Genomic DNA, 8,924 nt, shown 5'->3' with positions numbered 1-8,924 from the left:
AGCTTGCCGGAAGCCGGCATCGAGAACGTCAAAGTTCTCTGCTGAAGATAAAAGCCTTCCTGGCAACGAGCTTGCCGGAAGCCGGCATCGAGAACGTCAAAGTTCTCTGCTGAAGATAAAAGCCTTCCTGGCAACGAGCTTGCCGGAAGCCGGCATCGAGAACGTCAAATTTCTCTGCTGAAGATAAAAGCCTTCCTGGCAACGAGCTTGCCGGAAGCTGGCATCGAGAACATCAAAGTTCTCTGCTGAAGATAAAAGCCTTCCTGGCAACAAACTTGCCGGAAGCTGGCATCGAGAACGTCAAAGTTCTCTGGTGACGATAAAAGCCTTCCCGGCAAGCCAGTATCGCTGGGGGCTGTGAGTGCCAAGAATCGTCCACGGCAAACCAGAGTTGCCGGGGGCTGCAATGTCAGATAAGTCTTTCATCCCTCATCATGCATCCTCTTATGGACTGGGGAATGCGAAACCACGTTTCTTCCCGGAAACTGCCGTGCTCCCTCGACTCGAGGCCCTGGGGCTCGTTCTCGGGGCCAAGTTTGGTCGTAGTCGCGACAGCAAAGGGATGAAACAAGGAGACCGCACCCACCTCGCTCCTGCCTCCGTTAAAAGCGTGAGAAAGGTTGAGCAACGTGGGAAGGCGGCAGGGCCTGTTGCCGGGAGATGAAATGTCTGTCCGAAGGATACCAAGGATTTGCTCCTTGGCGTGGGTTTAACTCGCGAGACAAATAACCCGGCAAGCATTCCCCTTTTCATTAAAAAAACATCCCACTCAGGTACAGTCCATAGAGGATGAAAAACATGAAAGAGAGGATTACAAATTTTAGATACAGCTAAGGCCCGAAGGCTTACAAATTAAAAAGATAAGATGCCCGTAATCCCTTTCCTGTCCCTCTTTTCAGGAGGCAGGTCAAGGAGGCGAAAAGGGCAAAAGGAGTGACTAGGCGAGCTACGGGTGCCAGAAGAGATAGTACCACTCCCTCAGCTCCTCCGCGGAGAGCTCGGGGGAGAAAGTGGCCCGCTCCTTCCGCAGCGCCTCAAGCCGCTGCGCTTCGGTCGACTTCACAGCTTTCGCGGCCGCGGCCTTCATGGCCTTCCCCTTCCCGGGCTTCGGAGGCATGGCGGAGGCGGTGGGGGAGATTGACGGCGCTGGTGGTGGCGACGGCGACGGGAGCGAAGCGCTGCTCTCTTTTGACTTTGGAAGCGGAGGAGGGTGGCGGAGGTTTCTGAGATTGCAACAGCGAATGACGAAGATGGAGGAAATGCCCCTGTTTCCCCTGCTTATAAAGAGGGACGGGGCGAACGCTTCGGCCTTCCAAATAAACAACCTCCCACGATCTCTCCCACGACGCCGCGTTTGACGCATGCCGTTCTGGGCGTGCGCGGTGGGAGCGCAGTTAGATTCGGCGTGACCTAGGCCGCGCGTGCCCGTGCACTGTTTTGGGCCTGGCCCAACAGCGCTCGGCACCGTGTATGGCCCAGGCCCGGGGGCTCCTGTCGGTGTACTAGAGTAGGGGTACCCTATTACCCCGAACTCGTGCACGGGCAGTTGCAGCGCCCCGCGGCAAGGCTTGCCGGGTGACCACCAGGACCCTCCGTGGTTCCCTTGAAGACCATTCAAGAACAAAGTACTCAAACCAAGGCCCCGGCAAGGGGAGCTTGCCGGGAAGGCCAACCAAGGCCCCGGCAAGAGGAGCTTGCCGGGAAGAGACGAGACCTCGGCAAGAGGAGCTTGCCGGGAAGGCCACTCAAGGCATACCAAGAAAGCTTGCCGCGACGCGCCCTGCGTCCCGGCAAGATCCGGCGAGCGACAAGCTTCCGGACGCGACAAGACGACGGCCGCGGCAAGGAGCTTGCCGCGGGAAACCCCCACTTCGTGCCCGTGCTCCAGCTTACCTGCTAACGTGTCGCTCTGGGACTCTCCCAAGCACACGTGGCGGGAGGCCGTGCAGCCAGGGGTACGTGGTGGCAAGCGGAGATGAAGAGAAGCCCATCGTGGCAAACGGTGGCGCTCCTAATGGTCACCCTTTGCACTGTTTAGGAGACTCAGACAGGCATTTAATGCCCTTGTCCCCTGCCGTCAGAGTTAGGTAGGGTGCACTGTATCCACAGTAGCAGTAGCTGCACCTACCGCATCTTTTTCCATTTTTACCCTTCTAGTCTACGTTGCCACCTGTGGGTAACCCCTTGAAAGTATAAAAGGAGGCCCAAGCGCAACGTAGAGGGGGTTCGAGGGTTCGGCCAGTTCGGCTCATTCAACACCAAGAACACTCTCACGCTCAGTCTGGCAGCGTCCATCGCTCCTGAGCAAGAATCCAATACACACAAACAAGCAGCAGTAGGGTTTTACGCATCCGTGCGGCCCGAAGCTGGGTAAAATCGCCCGCGTGCACTGCCTCGATCCGCTCTTTGTGCGCTCTCCGCCTCCCACCGAACCGAAAGGGGCCCTGTCCCCATAGGTGTTGGCGGAATCAGCATCGCCCCCGACAGCAAGCGCACGCTCAGGGACGTCTATGCGATAGAGCTAGTCGCCCCAAAATTCAACCCATGGTCGTCATGCCTGATCACCTTTGATCGCAGGGATCATCCAACCAGTATCCATCATGGTGGTTCAGCCACACTAGTTCTTGACCCAATAATCGATGGATTCCACCTCACACGAGTCCTCATGGACAGTGGCAGCAGCCTCAACCTGCTCTATCAGGATATAGTGTGCAAAATGGGCATCGATCCATCGCGAATCAAGCCCACCAAAACTACCTTTAAAGGAGTTATACCAAGTGTAGAGGCCCGTTGCTCGGGCTCAGTCACATTGGAGGTCGTCTTCGGATCTCCGGACAACTTCCGAAGCGAAGAGTTAATCTTCGATATCGTCCCCTTCTGCAGCAGCTATCACACACTGCTCGGACGAACTGCGTTTACTCGATTCAATTGGGTGCCACACTATGCTTATCTCAAGCTCAAGATGCCCAGACCACGCGGTGTCATAATAGTCAATGGAAACACGGAGCGCTCCCTCCATACCGAGGAACACACCGCGGCCCTGGCAGCGGAAGTACAGAGCGGCCTTTTAAGGCAGAACTTTAATTCAGCGGCCAAGCTCCCGGACACTGTCAAACAAGTCCGGGCTACTCCGCAGCATGATAGTCCGGCTCGTCAGGAGTTAGACTAGCAATTCAACCTCCGTCTCAGCCCCGACCAAGTGGCGGCATACATACCGCGCGTACATAACTACACACTAAAAATACCATGGGCAGAGACGGAGGCATAACCATACCGTGGTCCACAATACGGCTCGACCTTCCCGAGACACACATACTTTTACTTTTCTTTTTATCCTTTTTAGGTTTCTTTTCACATGCCCCTCTTGACGGCCTGATAATCGGTCCTTTCGAAGGACGGATATACCAAGGTGGCAAGTAGCACAAACGTGTGGGGAAATCTCTAGATGTTCTTCTTAACGATCATTCTACCTGTTTTCAGGACGCGTATGCAGCTCCCCCTTGGTCGTGGCATGTTAAATAGCCACTGTTGCTTATCACACTATTTGTATAAATACGCTTTGACGTATTAATCAAAATTATAATGGAAACAGTTTGTGGCCCAACTTATGTGGCACTAGCTTACTACTTCATTTTTATTTCGCTATTCTTATTTGCATCTGTACACTTTGGTACGCCGTAATTCGCCAGGGGCTTTATTGCGCCCCATACTATGGCAACTAGTCTGAACACTTTTATAGTATAGTTCGGCCCTGAATTTAGCATTATATGCATTGGCTCTGAATCATGTCTTTGGTCAATAGTTGGGTTGCCCGGCTCCTGTGCTTACTACCTTACGTTCCGCTCTATCGACTAGGGTAGTAAAGGAAGAACCACTGCGATGGTGTCCTGGTTTATCCGGATGAGCACCTCGGTAGAGAAAGCCAAAAACTGATTGTCATGATGCGGCGTGAGCCGGTCAGCTCTTCGGAGGTTATAATCTCTTGCAATTTTTCCGCATTATGTGACGAATCGGCCTTCACCCGATCAGGTGTCTACACCATCCTAGTCCGGACTAACGAATACTAGGGGCTGCGCCTACATTTCTATTGTCAAACTCCTATGTCTAAGTGAGGGTGATAAAGCCACATAGTTTGATTGCCTAGTTCGTTGCGCTAAACACCTCCTTCAAGGACCAATTTCTTGGATCAAGAGTGTTTATATTCCATCTCGAACACCCCATACTACCTACATGGGGGCTGAAGCCGACAACTGGCCAACTCTCAGATTTAATAAAAACGGCCACACAGGAGGTAAAATTCCAAAATAAACAGCAAGCATTATATTACACATCAGTCTTGTTTTCATCATACAGGGCGGGAAAACATGAAGGTACTCATTCAAAGATAATGTCTTTTTGAGCAATGGCCCTCTACAATGTGGGATCCCTTGAGGACATCATCAAAATACTGCTCCGGCGTGCGGTGCTCCTGGCCAGCGAGCAGACCCTCAGTCGCGAGCTTGACGGCGTCCATCTTCGCCCACTGTATCTTGACACGGGCGAAGGCCATCCGCGCACCTTCGATGCAGACTGACCGCTTGATGACGTCAAGCCGGGGGCAGGCATTGACCAGCCGCTTCACGAGCCCGAAGTAGCTACTGGGTATGGCTTCGGTAGGCCATAACCGGATTATCAAATCCTTCATGGCTAGTTCGGCCACCCTATGCAGTTCCACCAACTGTTTTAGCTGATCACTAAAGGGCACCAGATGTTCTAGCGTAAGGTATTGCGACCAAAACAGCTTCTCCGTCGAGCTCCCCTCTTCGGCTCGGAAGAACTCCGCAGCGTCAGCAATGCTGCGCGGTAAATCCGCAAATGCTCCTGGAGAACTCCAAATCTGGGTTAGTAAGAGATACCTTTTCTTCACATATTTGCTCTGCATAATGAAGGCCTTACCAGCCGCGATTTTTCTGGCCTCTTGGATCTCCTGGAGGCCCCCTTGGGCTTCGACCCGGGCATCTTGTGCACTTTGGCGGGCCTTGGCGAGTTCAGAATCTTGATCCGCAACGTGGCACTCCAAGGACTCGTATTTCTTCACGGCGTCCTGGAGCTCCTGCTGGACCTCACCGACCCTGGCCTCATGCTTTTCGCAGGCGGCTTGTTCCTTTACTGTTCTCTCCTCGGCCTCGGCCAGCGCCTTCTTGAGGGCCTCCACCTCGGCCGCCGCCCCTAACATATGTCATGGCACTATGGTCAGCACAATTCATTCATCCTTTTCGGATATACACAAGGTCATTGCATACCTTCCTTGTCTTCTAGTTGCTTTTTTACACGACCGAGTTCTTCCTCGGCCTGCTCCAGACTCTGCTTTAGTCTGGAGACCTCAGCAGCATGAGAGGTTGCGGCTAGCAACGACACCTGCTTATTCATATAAGACATATTTAGTTAGTCTTTTACGAAAATACTCGATCCTCTGTCCAGCTTTTCCTTCCGAACACCGGACAGAGTCTCAGGGGCTAATGTCTATATTATGTCATTCTTTTTATACAATGGCGACGCTTACCTCAAAGCCTGTTAGAAGGCTTGTGCAGGCTTCGATCAGTCCGCTCTTAGCAGACTGAACCCTCTCAACCACCGTACCCATGAGGGTACGGTGTTCCTCAACCATGGAAGCACTTCGCAGCGCTTCCAATAGTGTATCTGGTGCCTCTGGATTGACAGAGGTCACCGGTGGAATTGGCACACCTCCTTCCTTTGAAGGAGGCTGCCTGCCAGATTCCGGAGCCGTATAGGTCTCCGGTATCGTATTCGGCTGGGGGCAAGTTGGAGATGGCCCCCATCACCAGTCTCCATGGGGATCTCCTCCCCCATGTGTCCAACGGCCGAGGTATTATCCTTTGGCGCCACCGTGATGGTCTCCTGTGCCTCCCCCTGAGTCGGGAGTGTCCTTCAGGACAACACTTCAGCGTCTTCCACAGTCTTGGGAGAGGAGGCCGCCGGAAGGGACCCGCTATCCATTACCTTCGGATCCAGCGAGTTTCCCGAAGATAAGGATCGCTCGAGTTCGGAACGAGTCGGACTGCAAGTGCATGATTCAACATGTTAAAACTATAAAGTAAAGGAGCCGGATATTTGCCTGCGTCTTTGAGTACTTACGATTCAGTAGGGGGCTTATCCCTGGGGCGCCACTCGGAGCTGTTGTCAATGTCCCACGCGGGGTTGTCCGCGGCGGAGGCCTTCCCCTTCTTGGATGCCTCTTCCTCTAGATGCGTGAAGGCCGCCCTTTTCTTCCTTCCCCCCTCAGAGGTTGAATCGCTTTCCTCCTCTTCCTCGTCGTTGGTGGTGGGAGGGGAGTAGTTTTCGGTGTCTTCGGGCGTCATGTCCAAAGTGCCCTTATGGCGGAGACCACCCCTGGTCCCCTTGGCCTTCTTCTTGGCCTTCTTCTCTGGTGCTTGATAGGGCGCCGGAACCCGCATCTTCGTCAGAAGCGGGATAGCTGGTTCTTCGGGCAGCGGAGCCGAACATTGAATCTGCTTCGCCTTCTTTGTCCAACCCTTAAACAATAAATAGGGAAGCTTAAACATCTTCCTTGAGTATGAAAGTAAAGGGTACACCTTGAAATACGGAAAACTTACCGCACTAGTGCGATGGGCCAGGTCATGCCCATGGTCCTCGGTCATCACCGGCCACGTCTTGTTGGCCTTGAAGAGAACCTTCCAGGTGTCTTCGTGCATAGTGCCGAAGAACTATTGCAAGGTCCGGTGCTTGGCCGGACCAAACTCCCACAAGTGGCAAGTCCTGCTTTGGCACAGCAGGATCCGGCGAGTGAGCATCACCTGAATCACGTTGACAAGCTTGACGTCCTTGTCCACCATGCGCTTGATGCGCATCTGGAGTGCTGTCAGCTCGTTCGATGAAGACCAGTCTAGGCCCTTCTCTAGCCAAGAGGTGAGCCGCATCGGGGCGCCGGACTGGAATTCGGGAGCCGCGGCCCAGGTGGCATCGCGAGGCTCTGTGACATAGAACCACTATTGTTGCCACCCCTTGACGGTCTCCACGAAGGTACCTTTGGGCCATGTGACATTGGGCAGCTTGCTCACCATGGCGGCTCCGCACTCTGCATGTTGGCCATCCACCACCTTCGGCTTCACGTTGAAGACCTTCAGCCATAGTCCAAAGTGGGGAGGGATACGGAGGAAGGCCTCGCACACGATAATAAATGCTGAGATATTGAGGAAGGAGTTGGGGGCCAGATCAAGGAAATCCAGCCCGTAGTACAACATGAGCCCACGGACGAAGTGGGGGATGAACACGACCCTCTCATGGAGCTCTGGGGTGGGGACGATCTGTCCCTTGGCCGGAAGACGGTGGGTGATTTCCTTGGCTAGGTACCCGGCCTCTCGGAGCCTGGCGATTTCCTTCTCCTTGACGGAGGAAACCATCCACTTGCCTTGTGCTCCAGATCCGGACATGGCTGGAGTGCTTTTTTTGAGGCGGAAGGGATGGAAGCTTGGGCGCTGGAGCTCGAGAATGGATGGGCAGAGAGGAAGAGGGCGTGGGTGAAAGAGGTGAATCCTTATCTGCTTATAAAGGCAGTGAATATCAAGCGCCTCCCCACTCACCTTAAAACTCACTTATTCCTGAAGGGTCATGCAGGCGGTGCGGTTGGATTATCCACGCCCGTATTGATGAGAATCCCACAATAAGGGGACATGATCTTTGCTTTGACAAGACATGCCAATATAACCGCATGTTGAAGCATGGAGCGGGAGGCTAAAAACAGTTTGAAATAATGACCGGGCTATGACATGATGTCACGCTACAAAAGTTGTCAGTGGATCGGAGTCATGAAATATTATACTCTCTGCGGATATATGTGGTGTTTGTTTTACACAGCCGGACACGTTCTCTGTGTTCGAGAGCTGTTTTGGTGTATTCGGAGGAGGAACCCGCCTTGCAATGCCGAAGACAATCTGTGCGCCAGACACCTCGTTATTGAAGCCTGGTTCAGGGGCTACTGAGGGAGTCCTGGATTAAGGGGTCCTCGGGCGTCCGGCCTGTGTGACATGGACCGGACTAATGGGCTATGAAGATACAAGACAGAAGATTCTCTCCCGTGTCTGGATGGGACTCTCCTAGGCGTGGATGGCAAGCTTAGTGTGCAGATATGAAGATTCCTTTCTCTGTAACTGACTTTGTAAAACCCTAGTCCCGTCCGGTGTCTATATAAACCGGAGGGTTTAGTCCGTAGAGGCAATCATAATCATACATGATAGACTTCTAGGGTTTAGCCATTACGATCTCGTGGTAGATCAACTCTTGTAACCCCCATACTCATCAATATCAATCAAGCGGGATGTAGGGTATTACCTCCATCAAGAGGGCCTGAACCTGGGTAAAACTTTGTGTCCCTTGTCTCCTGTTACCATCAACCTTAGATGCACAGTTCGGGACCCCTTACCCAAGATCCGCTGGTTTTGACACTGACACCTGCCTCCGCCGATGCTGATGGATAAAGCAGAGATTGCTGTTGAGCCGCCAGCTGATCCGCCAGCTCAGCCTCTCGACGCACCCTGCCCTGATCCACCAAAGTCTGGGCGTCGACACCACCACGCGTCGGGTCATGCCTATGAGGCTGGTTATGGTGTTGCTCACTGCTTGAAACTGCCGGTGGGTCAATGTACCTGCTATACCTCCGGCTTGGTCGAGGGGTTGAGTGAATCCGTTCACGGCTATAAGAGTAAGCCTCCTACTGGGTCACTACTGTCTGAAGGAGTTCTCTAGCCCTCCACCATCTCTATCGCAGCTGGAGACTCGCCTTCAACTGGAAGAGCCACCAATCGTGACGCCGCAGGAATCATGTTATCCAAAGGGTTGGAATAATGACCCGGCGGTGTCGGAACATGATGAGGTGGATCTACATCCAATCAAGGCGGATCCACAAT

The sequence above is a fragment of the Triticum dicoccoides genome, chromosome 4A (genome assembly GCF_002162155.2).
Source record: "Triticum dicoccoides isolate Atlit2015 ecotype Zavitan chromosome 4A, WEW_v2.0, whole genome shotgun sequence".
In the NCBI taxonomy this organism is placed as follows: domain Eukaryota; kingdom Viridiplantae; phylum Streptophyta; class Magnoliopsida; order Poales; family Poaceae; genus Triticum; species Triticum dicoccoides.
This window is presented reverse-complemented; position numbering follows the sequence as displayed.